The sequence below is a fragment of the Mytilus galloprovincialis genome, chromosome 14 (genome assembly GCF_965363235.1).
Source record: "Mytilus galloprovincialis chromosome 14, xbMytGall1.hap1.1, whole genome shotgun sequence".
Taxonomy (NCBI): domain Eukaryota; kingdom Metazoa; phylum Mollusca; class Bivalvia; order Mytilida; family Mytilidae; genus Mytilus; species Mytilus galloprovincialis.
In genome coordinates this window covers 48,819,776-48,831,868 of record NC_134851.1, presented here as the reverse complement: position 1 = coordinate 48,831,868, position 12,093 = coordinate 48,819,776, and the positions used below count along the sequence as shown (strand labels likewise).

At 30.1% G+C, this 12,093-nt stretch overlaps 1 long non-coding RNA gene across 1 annotated transcript; it reads right to left on the bottom strand.

Moving 5' to 3' along the window:
* Positions 1 to 2,005: 2,005 nt before the first annotated feature.
* LOC143059768 (uncharacterized) lies at positions 2,006 to 12,087 on the bottom strand. Its single transcript, XR_012973600.1, has 3 exons — positions 12,021 to 12,087; positions 7,746 to 7,860; positions 2,006 to 2,076 (listed from the first exon to the last, which is right to left on the bottom strand). It is a non-coding gene; the product is annotated as an uncharacterized LOC143059768 (long non-coding RNA).
* Between the last annotated feature and the right edge of the window lie 6 nt (positions 12,088 to 12,093).

The window sequence follows — 12,093 nt, the reverse complement described above, 5'->3', positions numbered from 1 at the left end:
AGTAGCCTTGTGATTAAAATTCGTTCAATAAATACCAATAATGATCAAATAATGTTTATGAAGACCCAATGTCAAAGTATCTTTGTACTTAAATGGCTTCATGGTACCAAGAAATATATATTCTGCATGATTTGAATTTAATAATTTTTCATTTATCAAGGCTTATGAACAATTTCCTAAACCTATAAATGAATATATGTAATGAAAGAAAATATTTCAAGATCTTATATATTCAAACAATTTTCAAAAAATTATTTGTGACTTTTTGTCCTGTGGCTTTTTGTCCGTTTATTTAATGTATTTTATTGAAAAAAACAAAAAAAATATTGCATTATTGACTTTCCTCAAATGACACCTATTAAATCTATACAAGGTTTAAGTTTAAATGATTGAAATTGTCCATAAAATATATATGAAAGATTCAAAATATTTGAATAACATTGAAAATATAAGTCACAATTCAGTTTTGAGATAATTTGATCAGCTTGTTTTATTTTCATGTTCAAGGTTATATATATATATGTGTGTAACTGTTGATAAATATGGTGTTGAAGTAATATTATGTTTATTGTTAAATTTTGGTTTAAATGCTAAAAATGAATACATTTATAATTTGAAATTGTTTTTCAAATTTCCAGTTCCTAAATTGATAAAACACAATGTATAGATGCAACAAAATAGGTCTAGATTGGTGACTTGATCGAGTATGGTCCAGACTAGGTTGAGTACGGTTCAGACTAGGTCAAGCATGGTTCGAACTAGGTCGAGCATGGTTCAGACGGGTTTTAAATGGTTAGGTACAAGTTCAGACTAATAATTATAGTTAAGACTGTAGTCGAGTATTATCAAGTAAATTTCAGACCAATTCAGACTGGTCGAGTAAAAATCAGTACAGTCGAGTACAGATTTAGGCCATTTCAGGATTTTACTGGTTTGTAGTGAGAACAGAATACTGTCTACATATAATATGAGGTAAACATTCATGTGTTTAAATAGACATATACAGTCATTTAGCTGACATAAATACACTGTTTCAAATTGTGTCCACATCCTCTAACCTGCAGCAGCATCGATCCTGTTACGTGTAAGAGCATGTGTTGCTTCAATATGGTGTATACAATTTTGTCAGAACTGAACACTTAATCTATCTGCATTACTTGATCCCTACCGACAATTACATTAAAGACGTGTAACACACCCTAACACAAACCCACATACGCACAAACACAAAAATAGAACACCATAGCTACCACTTTATTCAAACATATGCCAAATGTTTAAGTGAAAAATTATTATTGAAACATACACATTTTTTTTTTACCCATTTTTAAAAAGACTACAAATGAAAACCGAATTATCTTATCTCCCCATAATGATAGAATATTGGGAAAATCAAACAAAAGTTATTTACATGAATCACAAAGAGGGGCTATCAAACAATTTTAAATCATAGTTTAATTAACGTTCAAAAAATGTTCCACTATAAAAGAATGTTACTTTATTCAAATATAAAGACTTTATTAGCTAAATCTACTCATTTTATTAGATATTATGATTTTTTTTATGATAGATAACATGCTACAATGTGTATTTCAAAAACTGTTTTAGCCATTTAATCTAATAAAAAGGGACGTGTTTCCTCCAAGGCGTCAATAATGTACAAGTACTATACCACGGACGTTATGTTTTCTCGACAATTTCGACAAAGATGTTAGTTTTAAATGTTAAAAGAGGTGGATATCCACATTAAATCAGTTTTTATCCAAGATGAAAAATGAGTAAACATATCATTATGAATTCATAGATATTACAGATTGTTTACAGGCAACCTAAATGTTCGTCATTACATTTGAAAATATGCATAGTAAATTGTTAAACATTATAATACTAAGATTTGCTAATCATTTTTATGAAACAAATTTAGTAGGCATAAATGAATAATTGTATTTGGAATCAATGAGACGTATACATGTATTAAAAAAAGATGTTTAAACAAATAGTTTTACCTTTAACAAGTAGTAAACAAACTATTGCTGTATATATCATTGTAGCTGTTTCCCTGTTAGCTAGGCTAATCTGAAAACATATATGTTTGGTGCATATTACAATTTCTAATAATATTTATGTCTATGAATGCATGTAGACGTGTTTTTGTTTTGTTTTTATGTGTATATAATATTACAATTAATTGGCAATTTCATTTTCATTATGTACAGTATTCGTATTTTAATAGTAAAAATACGAATACTGTACATAATGAAAATGAAATTGCCAATTATACAAACGATTGATAGTATGCGTATACGTTGGCTTTGTCATATAAATAATGTGATATCATCAGTGTAACTTGTATAAGAAAACAAATATATAGATAGATTAAAATATGTTAAGTTGTATGTAGGGAATTGAACATTATTTATAGAATATATTAGGTATAATTTCGTAAAACAGAGGAACCGTAAATAAAAATCAAAACATGTTGAATAATTTCAAATTAGACAACTTTCAACCAAAGCTCAAATGAGGTAAGTGTGAGCCTCACACAATGAGAAACGTATTGTCAGCTATAAAAGGCCCCGACATAAAAAAAATATGAAACAATTTAATAAAAAAAACTGTAAGTCTGTATACACATTAGTCAATTAGGATAGAAACAAACTAAAGACAAAAAAGCAAAATGCCATCTTAAACAAAAGACAAAAGTGTCTATTGATATGCCAAGCTCTAAATCGTCTTGCACTATGTATCCCCGATACTGATTTACTTATTAACATCAGTGTAATGAAAGGTTTTATATTCATGAAAAGACAGGTTTTGTCAAAAAGGAACAAAATAATTCTGATAATTCGAATTTTAAGATAAAAAGAGAGAAACAAACGCGAAAGTTTCTCAAAATACATTGGAAACGAAATAAACGAAATAAACGAACAAATAAAACGTATCCGATAAGTAACTATTCTGTAAATATAGACAATTCAAATCCCTATAGGAAATCCTATTATGGCTAAAACTGTGCCACTTTTATCTTTAGATTTCGTGAAACAATTATATTCTTAATTGGAATTTTTAATGCACTACTCTTTTTGTAAGGTAGTTCAGGGGTACAGAAAAAAAATGACAGAATTTTCTTATACTTTGTGAAATTTAACTTTGAAGTATTGTAAATGAAAAAATGCAAAAAAAATTGGGGGTTACCGGCCATCTAAGAGATATTTTGACCTCTGAAAATGAGTGCAAATAGGTTACATGGAAATATAGGGAAAATGGACAAAAAAACAATTTGATTGAATTTTCAAAGCAAAATAAATGACAGAAGTTGCTCATTTTTTCATAAAGTAAAGCTTGATGTCTCTATTTTATAAAATTGAAATCAAATTTGGGGGTCACCGGCCATCCAAGAGATTTTTTTTTACCTCTGAAAATGAGTGCAAATAGGCTAAATATAGGGAAAACAGGCATAAAATATCTTTGATTGAATTTTAAGACCAAAATAAATGACAGAAGTTGCCTATTTTTTCATACTGTAAAGCTTGATGTCTCTATTTTATAAAATTGAAATAAAATTTGGGGGTCACCGGCCATCCAAGAGATTTTTTGACCTCTGAAAATGAGTGCAAATAGGCTAAATATAGGGAAAACAGGCATTAAATATCTTTGATTGAATTTTAAGAGCAAAATAAATGACAGAAGTTGCTCATTTTTTTCATACTGTAAAGCTTGATGTCTCTATTTTATTAAATTGAAATAAAATTTGCGGGTCATCCGCCATCCAAGAGATTTTTTTAGCAAAATAAATGACAGAAGTTGTTCATTGTGCAACGAGGGGTTTACCTCTGCGGTTGTATAAAGCTGCGTCCTGCGGAGCATCTGGTTATTATTGTGCTTAATACACCATATTTGTGACAACATATGAAAAGTGTGAGCTGACAGTCTGCTAAGTTTTTATCCATAAATCTCATTCTGACTTTCTATCTGAAAGGTTTTTATGTGTCAATATTTGTGTTTCAATATAAAAGGAAGATGTGGTATGATAAGTGATTGTTAATGAGACAACTCTCCGCAATAGACCAAAAGACACAGAAGTTAACAGCTACAGATCAAAAGCGGTTATTGCATAGTGAGCTGTAAAAGGCCCTTCAACTACTAATGAAAAACAATTCAAATGAGAAAACTGGAGGCATATTAATGTACAAATGATGAACAAACAAAAAAATATGTGACACAACAAAAGACAACCACTATCTGAATTACAGGTTCATGACTTGGGACAGGCACATACATAATGTTGTGGGGTAAATGTTTGAAGGTGACAACCCTTCCCCTTAACCTGGGACAGTGGTGTACATTGGTACAACATAGGGGTTTTATCAATTTGTATTAATCCTTTTTGAACTCTAAATCTAGCGAAAAGTAGATTATCACAGATAAATTTGCAGAATGAGTTGTATGAATAGTCGGGACCCTTGTCTTGCAAACTTTATGGAGCAAGAAAAATGTGATGAGATTTGTATGTACATAAAGTCTGTCATAAACTTAAAGATTTCAGTATATTCGCATTTTACAATATTTTTTGTAACTGCTGTATTTAACATGTTATTTTTCTTTTCTACTGTAGGATAGAAAAGAAAAGTAAGTGGTTCAAATATACATGTATGCCTCTTGAGACTAAAATTACATGCAATAAAAATCAGCCCCCAAAAAAGCAAATTTTAATAACTACAGCTGTAGTATGCATTTTTAAATGTAAATACAATGTATGTGTTAGGGGCCTAAGTTGACCCTGGATTATTTCAAGTGTTTTTGGCCTTAGAATTTTTAATACATAACGTACTATTAAATTATTACATGTAATATACTATGCCATTTGTAATTTCCTTTCTATTTAAAGTACATTTTAAACATATCGGAGGATTCAGAGGCAGCCCTGGGAAAATTTGGATAATAATATAGGGAATCACTGGAGCATGACCTGAGCGGGTCCCCTTTTAGGCAGTCAGTGAGCCCCCACTTATGAAAAATTCTGGATCCGCCACTGGGATTATTTATACAACAAAAACATTCACGAGGTTTTAAATTGCAGGAAAATATCACCTCTTTATACAAGCCCTCCCCCTTTTTCATTCAAAAACCTACTAAACATGCTAAACGGCACATACTCATACATTTTTATAATTTTGACTTTTGAATAATTATTATACATTCTACATGTCTGATACATGTACATCAAATTAGTCTTTAAAAGCATTTTGTCTATAACATATATCTTATAATTGCCATGAAACTTGGTCCGTAGGCTTTTAATTTAGTAAGCTCTGGTCACACAAAGTTGGTTAAGATCAGTTAGTTCCTACTATCCTATTAGATAGGAATATAGTTAATTTATTATCCTTTGATTTTATCTTTATTTACAAAATAAAGACTTTAGTTTTCTCGTTTGAATTGTTTTACATTGTCTTACCGGGGCCTTTTATACCTGACTATGCGGTATGGGCTTTGCTCATCGGTGAAGGCCGTTCTGTGACCTATAGTTGTTAATGTTTGTGTCATTTTGGTCTTTTGTGGATAGTTGTCTCATTGGCAATCATACCACATCTTCTTTTTTATATCTTGTGTGAACATTACAATGCGTTCCACATGAAAATCAATTATATAATCATTTTTATAAATTTGATTTCATACCTTGAATTTTTTTTCATACACCTTTAAAAAATATGCCTTTAAATAAAGAGGAAGTATTTAAAGAGTTGAAATTATACTGTAACTTTTGGTCATGAATGGACCAGCTAAAAAAGGTTAAAAAATGTCTGAAGCCACCAAGAGAATATGACAACCACTTAGTGCAGGTGTAATTTTTAACAGTTTGCTTTTAATTTCTTAAACATATTAAAGAAATGCACTTCGAAATAACTGTGTAGAGACCTAACAAGCTTTTAAATTTAGAAAAATATCATTTTATGACAAGACCGCTTTTCCTGTTTAGGTAGTAAAAGTTTTGTTTTCTCTCATGAAGATTCTGTAGGATCAAATATATTATAGGAGGGTAAGGAAAAGATTTAAAGAATAGGGAATAATGCATGAAATGTTCACAATACATTTGTAAATATAAAAGAAAATAGACATACATGTAACAATGAAAAAAAAACGGGTTGTTAAATTATAAGAAGTACAGAAAAATGGGAAAAAAATAGAGATAAATGGTATAAAGAATTAGATAGGAATGAAATGAAGGACCCTCAATCCAGACCATCGGTAAGAAAGGTAGTTTTGTGAAATGATTCATATTTAAAAATAATTTATACAGTCTAGATCCCGCTAACTTGTTTAACCCCACCACATTATTTATGTATGTGTCTGTCCCAAGTCAGGAGCCTGTAATTCAGTGGTTGTCATTTTTTTATGTGTAACATATTTGTTTTTCATTCATTTTTTTAAACAAATAAGGCCGTTTGTTTTCTTGTTTGACTTGTTGTACATCATGTACATTGTCATATCTGGGCCTTTCATTGCTGACTATATATGCGGTATGGGCTTTGCTCATTGTTGAAGGCCGCACATGTACAGTGACCTATAGCTGTTTATGTCTGTGCCATTTTGGTCTCTTTTGGATACATTGAAGTTGTCTCATTGGCAATCATACCACATCTTTTTTATATAGATGGGTTTTGTTATATTCTTACATGTCTAAATTTTAAGTCTGCATGCTTAACCAAACATGTTATAACTGGAATCCTAGCAAAATAAACTGCATTCACATTCGAATACTCCAGGTTTACAACAAGAAAATTCTGTTTGCATATACATGTAATTATTTAAATCCTCCACTTTCATGAAATTTTATCATGACCTTTTCTCCCAGAAACCTCAATGGTCTGAACCCTATGCAGATGACATATTTCTCTGGTCCACAACTTTTCAAATCTATTACATGATAAAAGTACCATGAGCTATGCCTGAAAAGGGGGGGGGTGTCATTGTTTTGTTGTTGGACACGGATATTGTTTTGAAATTTATTTACGCTTAAAGGTTATTTTTCAGTGGTCGTGAATCGCTCTTTGAACTTGTATATTCAATTCATTAGTGCTTACTTGTCAGTTTAAATTTCCCCCTTTTCATGATTTATTTGCATCATCTTTCGCCAGTTTGTCGGACCTTTTCTAGTGTAAGACAAGGGTGAAACTGCTTCATAAGCTACCAAAATGAAGATCGTTATCTATAATTTCGATCTGCATTACAGTATTCATGTAAAGTAGTCCACGTATTCGATAAATATGAGTTATTCTCTTTTCATTCTTCTCCTTCGTCAAAAACATGCTTCATATTTATTTTTAGAACGGAAGTACTATTTCAACAATGACAATTGTAAGAATAAATTTTATTAAGTTTTAAAATTGCATTTAAAAGTTATTCAACTCTTTCTCAATGCATTTGAATAAAACAGATTATTAAAATGATCATATTTTACTGTTATGGAAAATTACGACAATGTACATCACTTACGATATCAATGCGCAACTTTATGCGCAGACGGCGCGAAAATTTAAACCCCCGAACTACCTTAAAGGGTCGAAACATAGGGTTGTGTTGAATATTTTCGACATTTATACTACACATCCCTTTACTTCTTCATTATACAATTTTAACGCTATGTGTGTGTTATCAGGTAACATACCCAAATTATCTCTCTGTGAGATCATAATTGGGAACCGTACTGGTAAACAAAACAAATTTCTATGACTATAACATACCAAAAGAGACGTTGTTGTGAAACAGCTGTATTTACAAAGTGTAACCTGTGTTGTGACTGTTAAAGGAGAGTTAATCTGGAACTGAACTGATTTTCATTGTCTGGCAGGATGGTTTCTGAAATATCCAGATTGAAAGAGTGAACTTTATTGTAACATAAACACATATACTTGTTTTATAAAGTCGATCTCGATATATTACGCTAGAGCAAAACAAAATAGCTAAAAAAAAAAAACTTTATAAAAAAATTCTTCAGAAAAAAACAGAGATTCACATTTATCAACAGATTAATGAATTTAATTTTATTAAAGAAACCTAATTTTTTTCTAGGACTATCAAAAGTTAGATGTGAAGTTATTTATTTGAGATATAATCCCAGAAGCACAGTCAGACTTGCGTCAACGTATTAAATGTTCTCAAACTCGTACAGTTTTGTACGTTTCGAAACCAGTAGAATTTGTCGGGAAACTATATGTGGTAAGTATACTTTCATTAACTGTCCATAGTGTTTAAATGTGAGATTAATATCACGAGCTATCTTTCATTGATCATCAACAGCTGTATTTCAACTATTCTTCATTCGAAAAATCAAAAAAAAATTAAAAACATTTACATATGAAAAAAACGTTACACAAATCAACTTTGAGGACTAATACTGCACAATCTGCAAATTTATTTGGGTATACTAATGCCTTTGCATAAACATTCAACGATTAATATATTATATAAGTATTTTTTTGAAAACTCTATTAGCCAATGCAGTTGATCTTGTTAGTGTTAACACCGTGATGCATGGCATGATGACAATATTATCTGTTGGAATTTTTTTACACTTAACCTGTCATTTAGCTTATTATTGATTTTTTTTTATGTATTAAGCATAAAACGTATCACCCATACTAAAACATTAAACGATTAATAAAATATTGTATCAAGCATTACAATGCGAACTAAAAATAGTAATGCAACTTCTAGTTTTAATATGCATAATATTTTTATAATTGATGCTTAGATGCTTTCTGCCAATATTATTCATTCAATTTTTTTTAACCTTATTCTAAATACCTGATCATTTAATAACTTACATTTTTTAAATATGTTCCCACGTTTTAGAAACAGTATGGTATATATACTCACTCATTATACACAACTTATCGTTATGACTGATCATGTGCAGTGCTAGTATTTTAAAGCTTTTGTGTGTACAGGTTAAATTATATCCAAACGGTTTTATCCTTGTTTTCTGATACAGTCTATATCGATTTAAATTGTTGGATTAGATAATTTTCTTAACTTAGTAAGTATGATTTTAATGTATTGTGTGTTCTATAGAATGTCATTGAGTATTTGTCAGTGATTGTCTGCTTTTGATATTTGGTACCATCTTTGTGTTTATGTCATTGGCCTTTATGATGTGAGAACAACTGCTGAGTGTATTGAATCCCTGTAATCAATGATTTTATGACAAACAGGTTGTGAAATTTATTTGTACATGGTACCTGAACATGCTGAAGTTTTAGTTTTATTGAATTTGATATATGTTCTGTCTTGTTAACATTTATGTTTTGTTGTTTTTATTATTGAACACTTAAATGAATTAAAGATCATATGATACTTAATATGTTTAGATAAACATTGTATAAGATGCAGAACTGTAAATCTTCAAAGTATTCATTAATTTCATTTTGTCAAAATAATGCCTTGAATCATGACTAAATATGTTTTTTTCTTCTATTTTGACCTTTTGACCGGTCTATTCACTTTCTTAATGTGTCTTATCACTTACTTTTAGAATAAGTCTCAAACAAAATGAAACATCCAACAGCAGTCTGCATAAGACTCATCAGTGACGCTCATATCAAATCAGGAAAATAATGTATTGTCATTGAAAACAAGAATTCCGAACAGTTCGTTTAAAGTTGTCGAAGAAAAAACCTTTCGCGAAAAAATGGAATTAAAAAAAAACAAAAGTAATCAGCCCCCTTCATGAACTAAGTTGATACAATGAATGACTCCTGTCGATTACTTTTTTCGGTAAGGATAAAACATGTACTTTAGTTTCAAAGATAGTCTGTTGCCCCGTACACAGTACTACCTTTATCATTATTTGGGTAATGGTGGTCTACAATATATGTCAACCATGATGGCTATATATGTTACTCAATATACCCCTTGTTGTTTAAGTAAAACAATAGTATTAATTAAAACCTAGTCAATGACAAAATAAATCATGATTTCAATTTAATATAATTGAATAGCGTACTGGTAAAGTGTCCGAAGTCAGAAGCCTATAATTCAGTGTTTGTCGTTTGTTGCTATGTAACAATAGTTACAGATGTGTTTTTCGTTTATTTTTGTGTACATTAATTAGGCCGTTAGTTTTCTCGATTGAACTATTTTACATTGTTACTCGGACCTTTTTATTACCGTCCATATAAGCGGTATTGGCTTTGATCATTGTTGAAAGCCATACAGTGACATATAGCCGTTAATAGGGTTTTAGCATATTTTTACTTTTTGTTTTTGTAACATAAATACTGAGAAGGTAAACAATTTTCAAATATATTACACTTGATTTTGAGTGGCTAAATTTACATTAAAGAGGTTGTGTTGATAGACCTCAAACATAAGGCACAGTTTAAAATTATGTTTTTCTTATAATTGCGAACTTTTTCTATTCACGGTCACTTAATCTTAACGAAGTAAAGCATTTCTTTATAGAAAAGCCATAAGACGCTTAATTTAATTCTTTATGCCTTTTCATCATAACTTTCAACATTTTGTTCTTTGTTCAAAAATTTTACATATTTCTTTAACTAGATTTTTAATCAAGGACTTTTATTTTACCCTAGTCCTTACAATCCTCTTCCCTTTTCACGAATGTGACCTACCAAATTATACCATTTACCGGGTTTGTAATAACATGAGCAAAACGACGGTGCTACATATGGAGCAGGCTCTACAAACCCTACTGGAGCACCTGAGATCCCGCCAAGGTTTTTGTGGGGTTCGTGTTACTTAGTCTTTAATTTTCTAAGTTGTGCTTTGTTTGCTATTATTTGTCTTTATGTCTTTTTATTTGTTAGCCATAGCGGTGAAAAGAAATTAATTTGCTTCCCATAAAAAAAGAATGATAACATAGGTATTACATGTACAAACAAAAAAAATAATAACCTATAGAAATGAGTGATAAAAAATCTATTTCCATCTTTAAACAAAACTTCTTCGCAAGCAGGTAATTGAAAAGGCACAAGAACAATGTAAGTGAACAGGTAAAGTTTTAATGCATGATGTCCTTCACACACATTGTTTAATCCAATAAATCAAATATGTGCATCTATTTAGGTAATCAAACAGAATTGACCCCAATAAATGGTCACCATTTGAGGTTTGAAAATACCAGAAAGGGACTTTTTTTTAGAAAATGTCACAGGTTGTACTGTTTATCTTTCTTTTTTTGTGTAAAATTATAAAAAGCATTTAAGGTTTGCATTTTAAGAAAGATGAAGAATTTTTGTTAAACATATTATCAATCATACAGTTACTTTAAATACAATACATTATTACATTGTAATCTTTGTGCTATAATGTTCTACGTTCAAACTTGTTACTTCATCTGTTTTCCACTTAGATAATTGTTAAATTTCTTACATTCAGGCTATTAGATTTAAATACCCATAAACTCATTCGTAAACTGTTTACCTAATAATTCTTACCAGTTTTCATCAATTACCAATGATGCACAGTACGCAATTTACATACAAATAAAACCTGTTTTAAACCACAAGCAGATGAAAATAAAGTAAAATCAATCATCCATAAGGACAAAGATCACAATATCTACAAATTCTATTTGACATCAGGCATGTTTATAAAAATAGATATATGGGTTAACAATCAATACCTTTAAACCTTCATTCCATACGGAAGTCAATAATTTAAATTGAAATCCTGTGATCCATTGCACGATAACAAAATTACCTGGTTATGTGGGGGTACTCAAAAGGGCAAATATCATTTAACTATTATAAACTATTTCATGTTGGCATAAAATGTATTAAACGTAGATAATTTTACCAAAAAAATGTAAAATACAAAACAAATACAAAAAAAAACAACAAACAGTATAAGTATGACGCATCCTTGATATTAAACTTTGGAATAGTCGTGAAACTGCATTAAAATAAAAGGGGTACTTGTGAAAACAGTTCTGCAAAAGTTTGAGCATAAGTCTACTTATTTTCTCCTATACATATTATAACATTTTGATAACTTACGTTCACAGATCAATTCCCATGATATAGATGTACGAAAATATATGCTAAACCAACTAAATATATTACACAATTG